Source organism: Sylvia atricapilla, chromosome 3 (assembly GCF_009819655.1).
Source record: "Sylvia atricapilla isolate bSylAtr1 chromosome 3, bSylAtr1.pri, whole genome shotgun sequence".
NCBI lineage: Eukaryota > Metazoa > Chordata > Aves > Passeriformes > Sylviidae > Sylvia > Sylvia atricapilla.
In genome coordinates this window covers 46,189,455-46,208,758 of record NC_089142.1, presented here as the reverse complement: position 1 = coordinate 46,208,758, position 19,304 = coordinate 46,189,455, and the positions used below count along the sequence as shown (strand labels likewise).

Sequence of the window (19,304 nt, the reverse complement as noted above, 5' to 3'; positions counted from 1 at the left end):
TCATCGTATAGAGGTGCAAAAAACTTACCCTTACAGTACTAAGAATCCACTTCCGTTGTTCCAGGGTGAGGGTGTCCTGTTTACAAACAGTGGCCTAGATAATACCTGCCAGCGCAGCTCCTCAAACCTTCAGCCTGTTTTTCCCTGCTGCACTGTTCTTCCCCGCAGTCCTCACAGGCACAGCGAGAGCAGGCAGTGACCCAGATGCGCTGCTCTCAAAGTGCCATTTGTTTCCAGCACTCAGCATGCTGGCAGATTTGACACATGGCTACACACACATCCATCACTGGACCAAAATACGCCTCTCCTGTGCTGTAAGGGGTGTTGTATCAGATAAGCCACTGCTGACAGGGCCAGTAGCTGTTCACACATCCTCTGAGGTGTGTGGCAGTGTGTGTGCATGGGACACCTGCCTCTGAATATGGAAGGATTTGTTGAGCTGCATGATGCAGGCCTGGCACTAATTTTTTATTTTTTTTTTTGACTGCTTAAACTTTCCAGGGGGTTAGCAGGCAAGAATTTTGCTACCACATGCTTTGTTACCAATGCTACCAAAATAAAATAAGGAGAAAGGCCTTTTTTCAATTCTGTTTTTTGCCAAAGAGTACAGGGCTTTGTTCTTTCTCTTCTCCTATTCTGACTACAGCTTTATCTCTGATTCCTTTGCATACAGAGCTATTTAGAGCTATTACTGTATATATGCAATTGTGTTTATAAAAATATGTATTCACACACACACACACATATATATATATATAATCACCAGAGTCATAAATACGTACATATATATATATAAGGTTGTTAAGATTGGAACATCTCTCTCCTCATCCAAGCTCAGTCAGTCTTTTTTCACTTCTTTATGCTTGGTGTATACCAAGCCATCAAGTCTCATTCAGCTTGACTAAACAGATATCCTTTGATATCTCACTTCCTCCCTACACCTGCAGCTCTCCCCGTTATTTCATACTGCTGTTGTCATGGACTCCATCAGTGTCCCTCAGCCAGGCCAAAACCTGTACATCTCTCAGTTCATCTGTCTTTACTCTGAGATCAGCAAATTCTTCTTTCATACAGTCTCTTAATAAATGCCCTGTGCTATCCACACCACACCATTTAAATTCACATCTAAGCACTCATTTGTTGTCTCAAATTACTGCAACATCCTTTTCTCTGGCATCTTCAAATTATAATTCCATCTGTCCAGAATGTCTTTACAAAAGGATTGTGTCCCATTTCCTCCTTTGTTAGCAGTGTAACCTTCCCTACACACTCCTCTAGTGATTTCATCATTCAGCACAAGGTGCCTATCTTTATCACCAAAGACCCTCCCTTCCTCTCTACTTCCCATCTGTCAGCCAGCTCCAAGAGGGCATCTTTCTCCTCCAGCCTCCTGTGATGCCTGTCTCCTCCAGTGCACACAAGTTGCTTTCTGACATGTTGTTACAGATTTTCTGCTGACCTAGCCCACCCAGTTAATATTGGCAGGACTATTTTCTTCTTGTCCTTTAGATCTCTCCTTTAAAATGTTCTCTTTTTGTCTGAGATACAGGCAATGCAGAGCAGCTCACTACCCATCTTCGGTTTTCAGAGTGCAACACTTGCACAAGTAGTAAGCACTCATTGTAATTTTAGACCTTATTGAGATTAAGGCCTTAACCAGCATCTCCTGTCACTGCAGGCTTTTAAAAATAGGCTCAACAGGCACGTTAATAGCAGCATTGTAACCATGGCAATGCAAGGAAGGCAGGGATCTTACCAGATCAACTGGCGTGTCTGAGGGCTGGACCAGGGCAAATCAGGGGAGAGGTTTCAGGAAGAGACTGTGAGCCTCAAAGCACCTCTCTTTTTCCCCAGGTGGGTCAGGTGGCCTAATAAAAAAAATAGCATAAGTATAGTTGTTCCTGCCTTGAGCAGGGACGCCACCTGGACGGTCACTCGTGGTCCCTTTTAATCCTGTAGCTCTGTTTTAATAGGCAGAGCTGCCTTCTCCTTGTCTTCTCCTTGTGCTGTGTGTTTGAGCATGTGCCCATCTTCTGCTGATGCCGATAGAAGGTCCCTGAATATCAAGAAACCAGAATATCCTCATTAAGGATCTTCTTGGAGGATAGAAGAGTAATGTATTGCTCTTTGAGCAGAGGCTGGCTTTGTGCAGACATAAAACATGAATATTAAACAGGAAATCAATGACACTTCTGAAACACGTCTCAGACAGAAATCCAGATGCTATATGGGGATATAGACCCTTAAGCCTTATGTCTGTACTACTCTCTATTATTTTTTTTAAGCTGCATCTGCATAGTTGGCAGTGTAAGAGGGGGGTATAGCAAGAGAAAAACCAGATTTTTTTAGCCTAGTTTCCTGAGGAAGTGGGGGTTAGGCTGTTAACTCACTGTGTTTGTACACCAATCCTCCTCCTTAGAAGTTTGCGGGCTGTCTCCGGCCAGGGAGGGGCCTTCAGGGGCAGCATTTGACTTCCTAGCTCTTTCTCCAGTGCGTTAGCTGCTGCAAGGAGATGGGCTGGGTGTGGTAGGAGCAGGATGCTGCAGACACCCCTAGAGCAGCTGACCAGTGGCTGCAGCGGGGCTTTGTGCAGTAAATGGGACTGGGTACCAGACATCTGGGGCTGTGGGAGAGCCAAGAGCACCAGGATGCAGTGTGGGAAGGACTGTCTTTGTAAAGTTAGCATCATGAGTCCAGATGAGCTGGAAATTCAGTTTCATTAGTTCCGCTGATTGGGCATTTGCTTAATCTTGAAAAACAAAAGGCAAAACAAAAGTAGGAAGGCTATACTGAATAGTAATGACATTTTAAATCCTTAGAATATTTCAGCAAAATAAATGCTTTTGTGTGGCTTCTGCATTGCAAAGAGGTTTATATTAATGTAGCACAATCCTGAATTACATGAACCTTGTATTTTTCTGGTTCACAGTGGGACACTTGCTTTCTGAGGGAAAACCTGTTGTCTTCAAGGACAGTGTGAAATAATAAAGACTTAATCTAGAGCTTGAGGCCAAAGCATTACATTACATCAGTGCAAAATCTTTTCATTCATAGTTTTAGTGTGTCGTCCTGAGAATTTAATTTCCTGTTTGCATTTTGGAAGGGTCTTTTTTGGAAACCACTGGAGAGCAGGATTGGTTGTTAAGGGTATTTTTTGAAGGGAAATTGTCAAAATACAGTAATTTTTTGTGGTTGGTCTTTTTATTTATTTATGTATTTATTTATGTTATTTCCTGAATATAGAACCCAGCAACATGAAGTCTCATCATTAAAGTAAGTAAATAAATAATCAGTGAAATAGTATGAGGGACAGCCCTTTTTTTTTTTTCTCTCTTTTTTTTTCCCCCCACTTATCCCCATCCTTGGCCCATTGGTGATTTTTCCTAAGTTTTGCAATGCTTCTCAGATTTAAAGGTTATATTCTCTTCCGTTTTGTCTTATGTGACAATGAAGGACCTTATTTATTTTCTTTACTTGTCTCACTATTAAAAAAAATAAACCAGAAAGTCAAGGTTTTTGTTCTTCTATTTCCAGTACTCTTGTTTATTTTGAAACTTCCAGAAAGAGATAAGAACAGCTTAAGAAAAATGCTCTCCAGAGTAATCCCTTAAAGAGCAGCAAACAAACACTGCAGATTGGTCCTAAAGGCTGTGCTTCCTTTCTGGGGAGGTTGGGGAGAGAGGATGTTTTCTTTTTAGTTGTGCTCTAATCATCCGATCTGGGATTTGATAAGCTCCACAAGTCTGAAACTGCTGCCTCCTCCTGTCTTCCCCTTTCCTGCCTCTCAGAAGATTAAAGTGAACATGGCAAAAAGGAAACAGTTTATTTTCAGCTTGTTGTAGTTAATAATTAGTTTACAGTGCGGCATTCGCATTGTTTGTTTTCTAATCGTGTTGCTATATTCTTTTCTTACATTGTTTACTTTTCACATCATGGGCCTTCTTTGATACAGAAATAGGTTTACAAATAGTCCATTCTTGCAAAATTTCAGCCTCTTTTCAGCATTTTTATGTTGCACATCAGGAAGTGTGATACTTGTAGGTGGAGTAGCTTCTGCAGACTCACCTTGCCTGTCCCCCCCCAGCAGACTGGGCCATGTTTTCTTTTCACTCTCTGACAATTTGGAATTACAGCGGTTATGAAACCACAATAGGAGGCAATCAAGACTTTAAAGTATTACATGTACAAGATATAAGTATTATTTGGCTCACTCAAAATTAGTGAAACCCATGTATTGACTGAACTACAAGAAGTCCTTAGTAAATACCCTCAGTTTGTCCTAAGAGATACTTGTGCTGAATTCTTTTAACCTTTAAAGCCTTGAAGTAAATTTGCTAGGACTTTGAGACTGTGTGTTCCCATGTGTATATTTTTAATGATTTCTTCCACAATTGCAATGGCTGACATTATGGGTACTGTAATATTGCAACACTAGCATATGTAGTCTATATATATTCTCTATGTATGTGTTCATTGTATGTCATGGAAATAATGTCCTTAATTAAACCTTGCACACTGATCAAAGCACAAAAATATTTCTTGTCTAACAAAGATTCTCTCTTAAGGGGAAGGGGAAATTTGTTTATAATAACAATTGCTTATAAAAGCACATTTTTGTATACAAATGAATGTATACAAAAGAACTACATTTGCATTGCAATATAATTGCACTTCTAAATGGCATTTACTGCTTCTCCAGAAGATTTGTAAATACACTGTTTAGCCAATTTCTGCTAAAGGTCCTTCTGGGTCAATCCTGTCTCTTCAGAAGGAAAGCATTTTCTTCTTTGAAACAAACTGGAAAATCAATTATTAAAGCAAAAGCTTCTGAAATCTTACATTATGCATGGGGCTTTTTTTCTCTTACTGTCTTTTTTAACCTTCATAACGGTGTGAGTACTTATTTCTGGCCACGGAAGTGTTTCGCTGATGCCACTGGGATACTGGGTAGGTAAGGACGAGCAGGGGAGGGATGCAGGACTGGCTCTAGCTGCCATGTTCCTGAAGCACTGTCTGCCTGTGCCTTTCCTCAGCTCCAGAGTTACCCAGCAGCATTTCTAGGAGCCAGCTCAGAGGGACAGAGAGTTCAGTCTATTTTTAGGACTATGATCTCCATTCATTTATTTTTTTATAAAAATTGTCTCGGGCATAATACTTCTCATTTTTCTGCGAAGGGAAATGCAAATGCTGTTCCCGTAATTGATGAAGTAATTTTTCTACTATTTCGAGAACTACAGTGTGCTGCTACAATCACATGCCCCTCATATGTAACACTCAGTCTGAGTGCCTACTCAGTATTGAGCTTGCTAATAGCCTCTCCTATGGATTGCTCATCCCCCATGGCTGCCCACATCCCCCTGACCCAGGCAGCTCCAGGGAGAGGCTGAGCTGTGCACAGCACATGCTGCCTTTTGCCTTACACAGAGCTGCACACACTTGCCTCTCTGCCCAGCAGTGAGGATGACCAGGAGTGCCACAGGGTTTGCGTTCTTCTCAGAACACTTTCAAAAGGCAGGATTTACAAATGGGCCACGAGTGCCATTGCGATCGCCTTCCTGTCACCGGTGGCTTCCCTGTGTCATCCTCCACTTGCTCACCATAACCACCAGCTGTCCCACTGAGGGTTTCCTAAAAGCTGTTGGCTTTTGATTTTTTGCATCTGCCTCTGCCGTGTCCCTGTACACACCCACACCCTCTGCCTCTTACTGGTGCTTTCCATGCAGGAGTTGGATGGTGCTGTGTTTCCAGATCCCAGCTTCACGCTCTCAGCTCTGCCGTGTTGTAAAGCCAAGCTGATGCTTGGAAAAGGAGTTGTGAATGAAGATTTTGTTTCTTTTATCCAGCTTGATAGCAGAGAAAGGGGAACAGTACTGATATCACTGATACTGAGCTGGCAATATCGAGGGGCTTGAACTCCCTGGGTGAGGGGGTTCAGCCCAGGGTGAAGGAGAGGAAAGCAGCCAGCTTTGGCAGGACTGGGAGCCACAGAACGTGGGGACCAGCTGAGAGCAGCACATCTGCTAAAGGTGAGTCAACATAGCCAGTGTGTGAGGGCACTGAAGCGTTGCAGAAAAGAGGCAGTTGACATTTTGCTCTTTGGCACAGTTTGTGGGTTTCTTTCTCTTCATAGCTCCATTTTATTAAATCAGAAAAAGTTCGAGCAAAGCCTCTGTGTTTTCCTGCTCTTTTCCTCCCACGTTTCCTGTTTCTTAAAACTCGTTGCCACTGCAATGGTGACTTTGCATTTGAGTGCCTTCTGCTCCAAATGGAAAGGGCAGACGTGTTTTAGACAGGAACAAGTTAAATGATACAAACATTCTTGTTTTGAAACCACTAAACTACTTTTGGACTCCTTTAACAGAGGGACCTAGTTATCCTTATTTATGTCCTGCATGTGCAGAAGCTTTCCAGTAACTGTTTTAGAAACCCAGTGACTTCCACATGAAAAAATGTGGAGTGCCTGTCCCGTAGCCACTGTCCTCTTTCCAAGTTTTGGCACTGTTGCATGGGAGGACAAACCACAAGAATAGTAGTGTCTTAGTATAAGTCTTCTAATGGTGTCAATGGTTGGTGTTTTTTTCCTTTGCTGTTGTCCAGGATTGTGTCTGGACTTGTTGCAAGGGCAGATTTTGTTGGGAGCTCCCTCTTTCTGCCTCAAGTCTCGCCCCCCAGGCCTGTTGATGACTGGGCTTTTTCATGTGCTAGCTCTCTGGGACCTCACTTAGAAAAGGGGTAATTTCAGGCTAACAGGGAGGCTTTTGTCTCTGTGTAAGAACAAGCCTATAAGCTTCCCTTAAACTTTAAATGTTTTATTGTTGGAAAGCTTTCAGATGTTCACAGGATAAGGGCTCTTTATATGTAATCTGGCATTGCACAGTAAAGGATTACTTTATGTAAGTTGAAATGTGTGTTTCCTTTATAAACTGGCTATGTAAATTCAGCTTGTAGGAGATTGTTCGTCTCCTTCTGTTCAATGTTGCTTCTAGAAAGGGTTTCTTAGGTTTGATCAGCTGGAGGGTTTTTTTGGTTGTTTGGTTTTTGGTTTTAGTAGGGTTGCAAATCTTAGGTGGTTGGGAATAGGTGGAAAATGCTGCATGCACCCTATTAAAAACTGAACATGTATGCTTCCATAGATTTGTTCAAACAGCAGTGTCAGCAGAGTCCTGGGTGACAGAATCCTCAACCAGTCTGAAAAGGGTATAACTCAAGGTTGTTAGAGCACAGTCCTAGTAACCTACTACTGAAAAGTACTTTCTGGACCAATTCATGGCCCAAAATCTATGTGGTATAATGTATTGCAACAAAAAAATAACTGACATTGAAACAGATGAAAAAGGCAGCCTGTTACTCTGAAGAGACTAACCAATACTTTCTTTACAAAGTAGATCCAGCTCATTTACTGGTTACACATTCTGATCCAGACATGTTCCTTTGTAAACCATTCAGCATGAAAAACTTTATCTTATTAATTTTTGCCAAGATAGGAGCCCAAGCACCAGGAATGCCTGCTTCTACTTGAGGTTTGAAAAAACAGCAGCAGAAGCATGTTGCTAATAGAAAACTGACAGATGTTTATAATTATGTAGATTTTCTTCTGTGTTTGAGTACCATGAACTCAATTGCATCTACTAGCATTTGAAAAGTATGTAAGACCACTTACGACTTCAACCAGCCACTTCCTCCAGCTGGTTGAAACTTGTATGAACTGCAACTTGTACCATGCCAACACCCTCTGTGTGGCTGGTTTTGTGCTTTCAGCCATGTTATTATCTGTTTTCAATGGTGAGTAAATTGTCACTGAGAAGTTTTTGTTTCAATGAACAATCAGGAGTTTTGTGGATTCGCATTTAGAATTATTCACAATGCACTTGATCCAAAGATCCTTGAAGTTGTTGAGTGCTGATGGATTTGGGAGTGCTTGAGAAAAAGTACTTGCCATGTCTGTTTTCAGTGATTTCTCTTTTGCCAGTAGTAATAAACTTAATTCTGATCCCAGCGTGAACTGACAAAAACACGTCTGAAAGCTGATGAGGAAAAATAGAGGTTGTCTCATGAAGCAGACAATGTCACGAAACCAAACACGTGAATGATGTCTAGTTATGCTACTTGCCACATTCTGTTTCACAAAATACTTCTTTCTTTACAAAAAGAAAGTAATTTTTTCCACAAGTCTACGTAAATACTCTGCTGATATATATGTAACACTAGGAGGGGGATATGGGTTTTTGGTAAAAGGTGGCAGTTTGTTGAAGTTCATGCTGCCTACAGGAAAAGGTTGTTCCTGGCAGATCATAACTCTGATTATCCCCCAGAAGTGTTTTGCTTTTCTTTAATGTTTGAAATCATGTTGCTCTAAGATTCAGTGAAAGTTTTTGTGTCTGTTGGTGTGCTAAGGATTTTCTAAATCTTATCATGTAGGAAGAGGTGCTTGGACAGCTTTCATTTGGATATAGGTTGGACAAACTGTTTGTTTCCTCTTCTATTTGTTATACTAGTTGTAAAAGAAACCTATATTTTTGTGCCTTGAAGCCTGCATTAATTTATTTTGCGTCTCCTATGCTGTACGCTCCAAAGTGAGCAGAGCTTTTCTGCAAAGTGCTCATAAAATTTGGAGATATGTATCATGATCCAAAGCCTTCAAGAGAAAGGAATGTTTCCCCTACATTCTGGGTAGAATGAAAATCATGAAGACTAAAATTGAATTCTGTACGGACTCCCAGACTGAGCACAAAGAAAGACTGAATAATCTTTCGTTTACTCTGCAAGCTATGTCCAGCCCTCACCCTCAATTATGTAGCAAAATCTTCCCTTCCCTTCTCCCTCCCTGTTCCACCTCCAAGCCTCTCCTCTCCTTTGTAGCCTGAGATAGAGCACATTTCTCACCATCATCTAAAATAAAGCAAAATGCTTCCCCACGCTTTCTGTCTGCCATCCCTACAGTTCTGAAGATCTTGCAAGGCTAGAGAAGTGGCAAATTGTGTGTCTGCCTCAGATTTAAGAAGACACCCCTTTCCCTCGCCCTCTTGCTAGTTTTTGTCATACATGGTCTCAGTGAAAGGCTTGGAACTAGACTCCCTTGGCATGTATTAAAGCAGCTGCCTGCATTCCCATGCTGTAACATGGGAATGTTACATGTAACAAGTAGAGCTGTTCTCTTGGTCCATCCTTTTCACCTTTTCCTGCCTTTTACCCTAGAGTCAGCGCAGGCCTTTTTTTAATTTCAGTCACTTTGCAAACTTGTCTGAAGAATTTCCCCAGTTTGGTTTAATCCCGGTTGCTGCACAGGCTTTTGTGCCGGGGTGGGAGAGGACGGGAGCGCTGCCAGAGCCGCATCCAGAAGCTCCACACCAGTGCTGGGGGGGAGTTCAGCCCCTTTTGGCTGTGGTGCCAGCCCTCGTCTTTCAAGTATTCCTGGGACTCGCAGCATGGAGTACAGAGTTTCCTTATTTGTCGCTCCTCTGAGGAAATTTTTTAATCAGTCTCATGGAAGAAAATAATGAGCTAATCCAGAGTTGAGGTGCTGTTGGATTGTTTCGGACCTGGCTCACTTCTTAAGCTTCTAACTTTTCTGCATGCAGATTTTATCCAATTAGTTCGGAGGCAGAAGTAGAGTTTCTTGACTTGATGTTTTCTTTCCAGGCCAAATGCCTGGAAGCTAGGGAGGGAAATAGATGGCACTGGCATAATAACCACCTTCCCTGAGTTTGAGCAAAGCAGTTAAGACTCACCTTTTTTTTTTCAGTATTTTCATAAACTCTGCCAAGCTGTACAAAAGGTGATGGGAGAGGAGGGGGGTGTTCATTTTTTTCTTTATTCCTTGATATACTCACTCTTTTTCTCTACTGCTAAACAAAGAAAGCAAGCAGAGAAGATGCTTACATTTGTACTTTTCTGTTAGAAAATGTCTGTTCCTAAAATCTCTCACAACAGCCACCTCTGATTTGTAATGATGTTTTTCTTCTTTTCTCCCCACTCTGAACCCTCCACTCAAATGAAGTCTGAGCTTTATAATAATATCAGATATCTACTTGCTAATCAGGACTTAGAGCAATGTGATTCAGTTTCCATGTTTTAGAGGAATATTTATTTGGCTATTCTTTAATAGAAATTTTCATTTCATAACTGCTTTTTTATGTAATGATGACCAGTAAAAATAATTTGATTTAAGAAGCCATTCCCCTTTTGTTTCCTGTTTATGCCTACAGCGTCTTTCAGGAGAGGTGCTGGCACAAGAGTTGCTGTTTCTGCAGCTGAGGCAGGTTTTCATGATCAGTAGTGCAGAGCTCCAAGTCATTCTGTGTATAGCTGTAAAGTCACTCATCCTGCAGTAATTTCACAGGTACCTCTCTGATGGAAAGTTCAGCCATGTACTTGGGGGAGAATGGGACTTAGAAGCAGTTCAAATTTAGTCTGACTTCATTGGTGTGGACACCTGGGCTGAAATTTGTGTTCATCTCCATTTGCTGCACAGTTTCCACTCCCAACCCTGAGCACCAGCAGAATCCTTGCCTCCTCCATCTTCTAGGAGTTTACAAACTAAACGTTTTAACATCATTGTTAGTCTGTGCTCCATGAGTTATTCTTTCAAAGATTTTGCCTCAAGGAGAAATAAGGCTTAGCTGTCATTTGAAATTTACTCAGGGTTGCCAAAATGATGGCATTTGTCACTTTTGCTCTCCGTCTTCTTCAAATGGGCCCTAGTGTGTGTCAAGCTGGATATTGTGTTGGCTTCCTTCTTCTCTCTCTTTGTTCTTCTAGAGAATGCCAAGTAATTAATACAGTCTAAAAATGAAGTGTGGTACAACCCCTTTTTTCCCTTTCTGTAGTTTTCAAACAAGGAGGCTGTCATGGAACTACGTGCATCCAATTCCAAAATCAGTTTGTTTAAACGAAGTGACTTAGAGATACTGGGTTGACCAATTTTTTTTTAATGTTGGATCTAAAATAATTGGCATGCTTGCTGTGTGCTGCTGTGCATTTCATGTTGTTGACCTTGTCTCCTTGTCTGAATAGCCATCATGTCAGTGACAGTGATGTGTCTGAGCAGTCTGAGGGAGTCCTGCAATTATTTTAATATTTTGCATAATACCAGTGGAATTCAATAATTAGTTGTGAAGGTTTGGATCCAATTGCCTTCTTCCCTAAACCAGGAAAAATGGTGGAAGTTGGTGATAAATGTTATTAGAGAGTGAAGAAAATATAACATTATCTGTGGTGTTCCAGTCACATATTTTTTTTTTCCCTTCTCTCTTATTTTACAGGGCATGTTTTCGAGCCATTTGTGAGGAGATGTGGTGAATGTAAACTTGCTCTCTTGGGGGGGAAATTGTGGTAAGTGGTTCTGTCTTGAATAATTTTGGTTTTCAATGAAAACTTCTGAAAGATTGCTTTAGCTTTTTTCAGTTTAATTAATTAATTAATTAGTTTGTTTTAGCTCTGGAAAATATAGAGCCATAGTTGATTATATGTGTTATTTCTCTGGTATGGAGCCTCGCAGTATGAGGAGCACTGACAGAGAACAGCATGCTGGGCCTCAGGGCGAGGAATGTGTTTTCATTTGCTCCAGTGGCATCTGCTTATTGTGTTTGTAGGTGTTCCGTTCTGCTGAAGAGTGGTTGAGCTAAAACCTGGAGTAGAAGAAATAAAAAGGCCTAATTTAAAAACAAGGAGTACAAAAAAAGCACGCTAGCTGTATAAAGGATTAGGAGCAAAAGTAATGCAGAGGGAGCATCTATTTCCCAAAGTGGTGGGCGTGTCCAGTCACTCTGCAATCTTTCCATCTCTTCCCAGAATATCTGACTGACACCGTTACCATATGGAACTAGGGTGGTTTGCTTATGTCTGAGAGAAAGGGAGATAGTTGCTGTGTGCTATACCAGTTTTCCTATCCCTCCTTTCCATACCAGATAACAAGCTTTGCTGCTTGTCTGGCTACTGTATGCAGCACTTCCAGAGGCATCAGCTTCCAACACACTTCTCTGATCCTCAGGGCTCTGGGAATATGGCACATCACATGTCTGTGCTGCTGAGCTGCACCACTCTGAAGTAGAAGGAGGGAGAGAAGAGAGGTAATTAGTGACATGTCCCAACTAGAGGGAAGTAATTCAGAGAAAGCTCTTCCAACCTGCAAAAATTAAAGGCAGCAGTTCTGGAAGAGTTCGTGGGCTCATCTCGCTTGTCCCTCTAGAAGATTGTTAATACACACAGTTCTGGATAGTACCAATCAATCACCCTTGGGAAGAGAAACATGTCAGCAGAAGACTGTGTCCCTGCTTTCCCTTGGCCAAGCAGAGTATTGGGCTGGTGCTTTTTCTCCAGGCAAAATGTGCAGATTGCAGATGAAAACTGGCTTATTCTCCACTGGCAGAAGACTTAAGAGTCAGATAGCCTGCAGGGTAGAAAACTGAAAATTAAAGACAGGCTTTGTGAGAACACTTGTTCTTTTCTGCCATTTAAAAAACCCCAGATGTTGTTACATCATATAGAAAGATCTGGATTAGCTAGCAGATGTTTAAATGTATATCACTTACCCTTCTACAGAACATTTACTCTTAGAAACAGGAAAAGATAGGATAGTCAAGCCCAGAATTTCACGAAGAATCTGACCAAACACATGTTAAGTCCTGCATAATTGTACCTGGGTAAACCCTACTGTAGCTCATTCTTTTAAATTATTTTCTGTCTTCAGATCAGCTTTCCTGACAATTGTGCATGTTATAAGTTTGCATCTATACGCCTATGAGAAATACAAGCAAATGTTTTTAACTAGAATTTGGTTGTAGGGCCACAGATGAGCCACAGATCAGAGCATGAGTTCATTAGTCCATGAGATTTTGTGGTGACTTCCACAAAACTTTGTGACTTAACTACAAAAGAGGGTAAAATCTATATCTGGTTCTCTTTTTGGTGGTAGTACTCATAGTTTGATCCTAAAAGTTGTCCAATGTCCTCCCGTACAGATTGGCTGAACTTTGTGTGGGATGTGACAGAGTCCACAGGTGAAAGAAGAGAACTATTTGGAAATAGTGATGCTATGTAACACCAAGGAAAAAGAAGTTTATCAGCAGACCTAGTAGTCGGATGGTTGTGTTCTAATTTCATTGAAGATGCCTCAGCTGAGGCCGGCCTAGTGTCCATGTCTGACCTTAATAGGAGAGTAGAGTTCAAGTGCAGCAAGGGGAAAGCAACAGAAAAAACTTGCTTCTTAGAATCATGCAAAAATCCTGGCTGGAAAAAACTGCCACGAAATTTCCAAGAAATTTGTACAAACTGTTGTCTTGTCCAAACCCCCACTTTAAACAGGTCCTGTTAGGTCAGGTTGCTCAGGGCCTTGATTTTCAAAATTCCAGCTGGCTGGAAACTTGACAGCCCTTCTGGGCATCTGTTACATCTGACCATCCTCAGAGTGAAGAAGGTGCTTTCTTGTTGCTTCTTGCTGTTGTTTGCTGTCCGTCAGTGCAAACTCTGCATCTTCTCTGCCTGTGAGAGGGAAGTCTTGAAAAAGACCTCAAAATCAGGAAAGTTGCCTCATGTGGCTCCACAGAAATGTGGTTGTCATGCAGATGCAGTAAACTTGCTAGTGGGGAAAAAAAAACAGACCACAATCTGGTTCACAAATGTTCTAAATGGGCAATGTTTCTCAAGCCGCAGCTGATGTTCAGACTCAAAGAACAGGTCTGCTTGACTTGGTTGAATTTTGAAATGTGGAAGAGCTGACAAATTAATGCACCTGAAAACTGCCAGCTTTCCTCACCTGCTTAGAGTGATGTTAAGTCACTGAAAAGAGGCACTTCTCACTGCTGGGTTGTAAACACCCTGGAATTTTTTTCAAGTCAGTCTGGAGCTGGGTTTGTGCTCCAGGACTTTGCTCTAAAATTTGTTTTAAAATACATAAACAGTGCAAATTCTGTTTGTTTTCACAGCTGTTCTTTTCACTCTTCCCACTTCAAACCATTTGCAACATGTTATTTTGAGGTAGAACAATCAAGGAGCTTGAGTTTCACATATATAAGGATCTCTGAAATATCTCTGACCCCACTGTATGTTTGCCTATGGCATTACAAATTTCCAGAGAGTTTAAAAATAATTGCAGAAAATGTAAGACAAGGGAGCAGTTTTGCCCAGCCTCTGTCCCTAACCTACTGAATCCAAGAAGTACTGGACATCAAGAGGACGTTTTGAATTTATCTTGACATAGCTCAGAGGCTCAGTAGTTATTTATTCATCTTGTATCAAAGTCTTAAAAAAGGTCATGCAGCCTCTAGATCAAAAATTCATAATGGATTTAAGAGCTGATTAGAGACATATATTTGAATGCTGGGAGGGGAATCTTGGCTGAATTTAAAACTCCCTCAGCTAAGCTGATGACAGTGTGAGAAGACCCTTCATTTGATGAGATTTCTGTAAAGCAGCCTTGTGGATGTCAGAGCAGATATTCGTGTGGCACTGTAGGTTTGCGTTGAGCACGGCATTGGAAGGCGGACACGAACAGCCACCCTTCCACATCACAAGGAGTCACAAGGAGCCTGACTGATGTAGGACAGAAAACCTTGGGGTGATCTCTGTTGTATTTTTTCCCACAGTCACACTGCTCCTTGCCAGTTCACACTCTCCTTGAAACTCTTGCCTTTCATAACACTTCTTGTCTTTCTAAGCATGGCTTATGCTGTACAGTTTGGGGTTCTGTCCCTGCAGCTGGTTACAGTCATCAAGATCAGGGGAGGATAAAGCTGTGAAGTGAACTGAGGGACTGCTGTACCATAAACCTGACCTGCATCTTCCTGTGCCAGGTGTGCTACTGAGCATTTGTCCATTTCCTATAGATTTCCTCTTCCCAGAAAAGCTGTGAATGTTTCAAAAACAGGCATTGACATTGAATGTGTATCTCAGGGTCTGGGACACCATCGCTCTTTTCCCTCTGAATTTAGGCAGGGATACCTTCCCAAGTTGAGTGCTTTTTGATGTTTCAGGTGAAATCTGAGATGCTTTGCTTCTATTTGCATGCCTCTCCATAGACTAGAAGCAACTGCACATCTTAAACAATGGATTCAGTTGTTATATCAGTAGCTCAGATATATCAAGGAAAATTTGGATTTCTGCTAATAAACTCATCTACTATTTTAGGGGTTTTTTTCCCTACTAGAACAGTCAGGTTTTTCTTCTCTCTTTATTAAAAAAAAAATGCAGGTAATGGCTGCTTTGATTTTAAGAAATTATATCACATAGTAAATTTATTTGCCTTTAGAAAGACTGTGATGCCCTCTGCATTCCTGGGTGTCCAATTTGTATGGTACAATAATTTATATCCCTGATGTCTACCAAAAATGCTATTGCATTTCTTTTGGTAATTCTTCACACATGTCAGGTTTCTGACAGAAAGTGTTACAGAGCAACTATGTATTATCTGTGTTCTCACTACAAAAATAACCTACTGGGACTTTTGCTTTATTACCTGTACTCTGCCATACCCACAAGAGGATTTGCCCGAGTCATCAGCTATTCTCTGTAATTAGGGCTGACCTGGTGTGCTTTGGTCCTATTTCTGGCAGCTTTTAGTCTTCTGAAGTCATTCATTTGGGCACTGATGTGTCTCATAGTGTTCTTCTATTGCACATCTTCATTATCTCTTCCTACAGGTTGAAGATTATCTTTCTCCTTAGGAAGGAAATGTGGGAAATGCTTGAACATTTTGATATATTTGGAGCTTAGCAAGATTTGCAATGCTGTGCTTGTAATTCCTTCAATTTTAGTCTGTTTCTTTTTTTTCCAGTCTAATCCATTCAGAAGATGTGAATGTTGATGCTGCTGAGTGTAGCAAATGTTAAATCTTGTCCATAAGATTCATAAGGAAGGTGGTTTGTCCCCTGCCCAGAACTGCAGGTGTCCAGTCCCAACCAGATTGGATTTAGTCGTCTCTCTATGAAGCATTGTTATACTTGTGTTCAGTTTATTAAATCAGATAACCCTACACAGCAAGGTTACGTTCCAGTCTCCTGCAGAAGACACCTTTGTGTCTGTCTCTGTAACTTTCCTACATTTCACTGTTAATTTATTTAATATAGTTTTTTTTCCCTTCCTCCCCCCTGCCCTTCCACAAAGTTTGAGGTGATCCAGTTGTTGGAATTACTCAGCAAAAAAGAGTTGATCTGTGGGCCATGTATGTGGATGTCTCTCCCACTGTAGCCACTAAAGAAGAAATAAGGAAGGACAGTTAAAACAGCAGATGCAACAGAGCATTTCACACTGCTGTATTTCCCAGCTCTCTTGGCTGGCTCAGTGGCAAAGATGTTTGCAGTGGGTCATGATGTGACAGCAGCTTGAATCTCCATGGTAGGGTTTAGCAAGTGCTAAATTAGTTGTGGTTTTTTTAATCTAGATAATAAACGTTCCAGTTGCACTGCTGAAAGAAAAACATTACATTTTGAAAAATTCAAATCTTGCTTTAGGTAGTGTTACATCAGTGTTGCTCTTTTCTGTGTGTGCATTAGTGCAGTTGATACAAAAGCTCTTGTTCCATTGCAAGGAAGTGTTTCACACCTCATGTTCTGTTTCCTCCCCTGCAAAGAGAGCTGGATACAAACACATGCCTGACAGAGGGGCGTCCCACCCTGTAGGAGCTCAGAATTAGGTATGGAGCAGCCTTGCAGCTGCTCTCATGACCAGCTCTGTTCACTTACAGTGTAGCTGCAGCTTTAGGCAGGCAGGTGCCACCCAACTGGTCGTGGGATCCTGGATCATTGTAGGTGGGATCTCCAGGGAATGTAGTTGCTAGGAAGCATCACCTCCTTAGTGAGCTCATGCAAATTAAGGTTTATTTTTTAAGAGGTTGGTAATTTAGTCATGTTTGGGAGTTTTCTGCAGAGATCAAAACACAAAGATTTTGCCTTGGCACCTTGCAAGTTTATGGTCCAAATCACAAAACCTCTTGAGTTGTTCAAGGAGCGGCCAGAAGCTTTTCACATGAATAAATCACTCCAGTTTCCCATGCCTTGCTTCAGAATTAGCTTGAAAAATTTTGGCTGACGTCATGCCAAAAATCCAAAACAGCAACAAAGCAAGGGGGAAGAAAAACTTCCCAGCAGACACCCAGCATAGAGAATATTGCCAAACTTGGGTCTGTTTGTGCCAAGTTTATAATCAGGCAGCAACAGGGTCTTAGTAGGTAATGCTCTCAACCCACAGCTAATGAGCCCCACAGCGTAGGGAGTGAGGAGCACTGTAGAGAAAGCCTGATAATGCTGTGTGCAAGACACAGATCGTAGCTGGGAATAAAAAGAAAGGAGAGCATGATCTCTGGGCATCAAGTAAGGCCATTTCTGTGGGTATTACTCTTACTAAAGGAATAAGTGTTGTAATGACAAATAGATCTGTAGGTAGAATTTAAGGCATGTGGACAGATGTAGATTTTCCTGACCTAAGTGTGCTGTATTTTGCAGTCCAAGCCACAGCACTGCTTTTCTTCTATAGTTTCTTTAATGAAATACGAGAGGAGGGAGATGGTTAAAGTAATTTTCTTGACATTAATTCTGCCTCATCAATACGTCATGGATTTAACAGATTTTAGAGTTACAGTCATTTGGGAGATTATTTTATCAGCCAGGCTCAGTGGAGGTTGCTGAAACTAAGTGCAGGACAGAATGCATGTATGTGTGATACAGGATGCTGTGGTATCAGGATGTTATTATTATGGAATTTGTTTAGGGGATTTCTCTGTGCTATTTGTGAAGCTTTATGTTGGGCACTAAATACATTGTGTATAGGCAAGTGATGTCTTCAATAAGTGTTCAGTATGGATCTCCAGGTGCAAGTGTGTCTGTTTCCACCTCATAGCATAAGCACACTGCTCTAGGTCTTCATCTCTCATTACATCTCCCTCTCATTTAAATGCTCATCTGACACAAACGTGATGAAACTGCATATAAAAGACCAGGAAGAGGAGGAGAGATCTCATTGCAGATTACCAAAGCTGAATATTTTTGGACATTGAGTTATTTATATTATCATTCTGCTAAGCTCAAAGATAAAGCCTTGGATGCAACCCAGAAAAATCAAGAACAGAAACTAGTGTAAAGATGATGCATTAATGTGAATCTCAAGAATGCCTGCAGTGCTGTATCACAATACCCATTCCAAAATAAAAATTAAGATGGGTGGTTCCTGAAAGCCAATGCTTGGTGATGGGGGAGGTTACTGCTTGAGGTGTCTCATTCCATTAGCTGAGGTGGAAAGCTCTGTTTTATGGATTGCTCCACGTCATTCTGCAGCTGCCCTGCTAGCAATGGGAAACAACATTTATGGGCTCCAGGGGATCCTCTGCAGCCTCCACTGGTCTGGAATAGTCAGCTCTTCCCAAGACATAGCAAGGAATTCACTGGTGGTGATTTTTAGAAAACATCCAGTGAGCTTAAATTCATGACAGGTTTGTGTCCGTGTTAGCTCTGAAAACCTCAGAGCTAACAGAGGTTTATACAGCCTTCTCATAAATAGCATTTTGTCCTGGTGACCTTTATACCTTTCAGCACCCACCTAAAGGAGTCTGCCTAACATAGAAAGTCATATTGCTGCTATTGTTTTTAAGAAGAGAAAATAATAAAAGGTTCAGCTGTGTAAATGTCACTCCTGCCCAGCCCGTTTAGTATTACAAGACAGGAAGAAGTCTGCATTGAAGTTTTCCCTCTGGCAAAAGCTTGAAAATCCTTGAATATTGTGTGCATCCTTGATCGTGTTGTGCAACAGCAGTAGTGAAAAATATAAAATCTATCTCATTCTGCTAGGGTTTTGAATGCTGTGCTGAGTGCTGAGCACTAGTCTTCCTAATCTTACAAGGTGGTGTTGAATCCTGTAATAGTCTTCCAGGAAAGCTATGACATCATGGAAGCAGGGTGGGGTGGCTTGCATGGCTGGAGTTCTGCGATGGATGGCTACAAGTTCTTCAGAAGGGACAGGAAAGGAAGGAGAGGAGACTTTGGATATTAGGGAGCTTTTAGCTGTGTAGAGTTGAGGATAGTGACAGTAAGGTGTGGAACACCTCTCACAGAAGGAGCAGCTGAGGGAGCTGGGGTTGTTCAGCCTGGAGAAAAGAAGGCTTAAAGGGAACCTTATCACTCTCCAGAACCACCTGAAAGGAGGCTACAGTCAGGTAGGGTTAGCCTCTTCTTCCAGGCAACAAACCATAGGATGAGAGGACATAGCCTTAAGCTGCACCAGGGGAGCTTTAGGTTGGACATTAGGATGAATTTCTTCCCAGAAAGGATGACTGGGCAGTGGAATGGGCTGGAGTCACCATCCCTGATAGTGTTTAAGGA

General features: G+C 41.6%; 1 protein-coding gene across 5 annotated transcripts in view; it reads left to right on the top strand.

Annotated features, from left to right (window-relative positions):
* FYN (FYN proto-oncogene, Src family tyrosine kinase) overlaps positions 1-19,304 on the top strand; it is a 139,246-nt gene that overhangs the window by 50,139 nt on the left and 69,803 nt on the right. For all 5 annotated transcript variants that reach the window (XM_066315268.1, XM_066315266.1, XM_066315267.1 and 2 more), the window contains exon 2: positions 11,262-11,331. The gene's annotated coding sequence lies outside the window, so the exon portion shown is untranslated. The remainder of the gene's footprint in view (positions 1-11,261; positions 11,332-19,304) is intronic.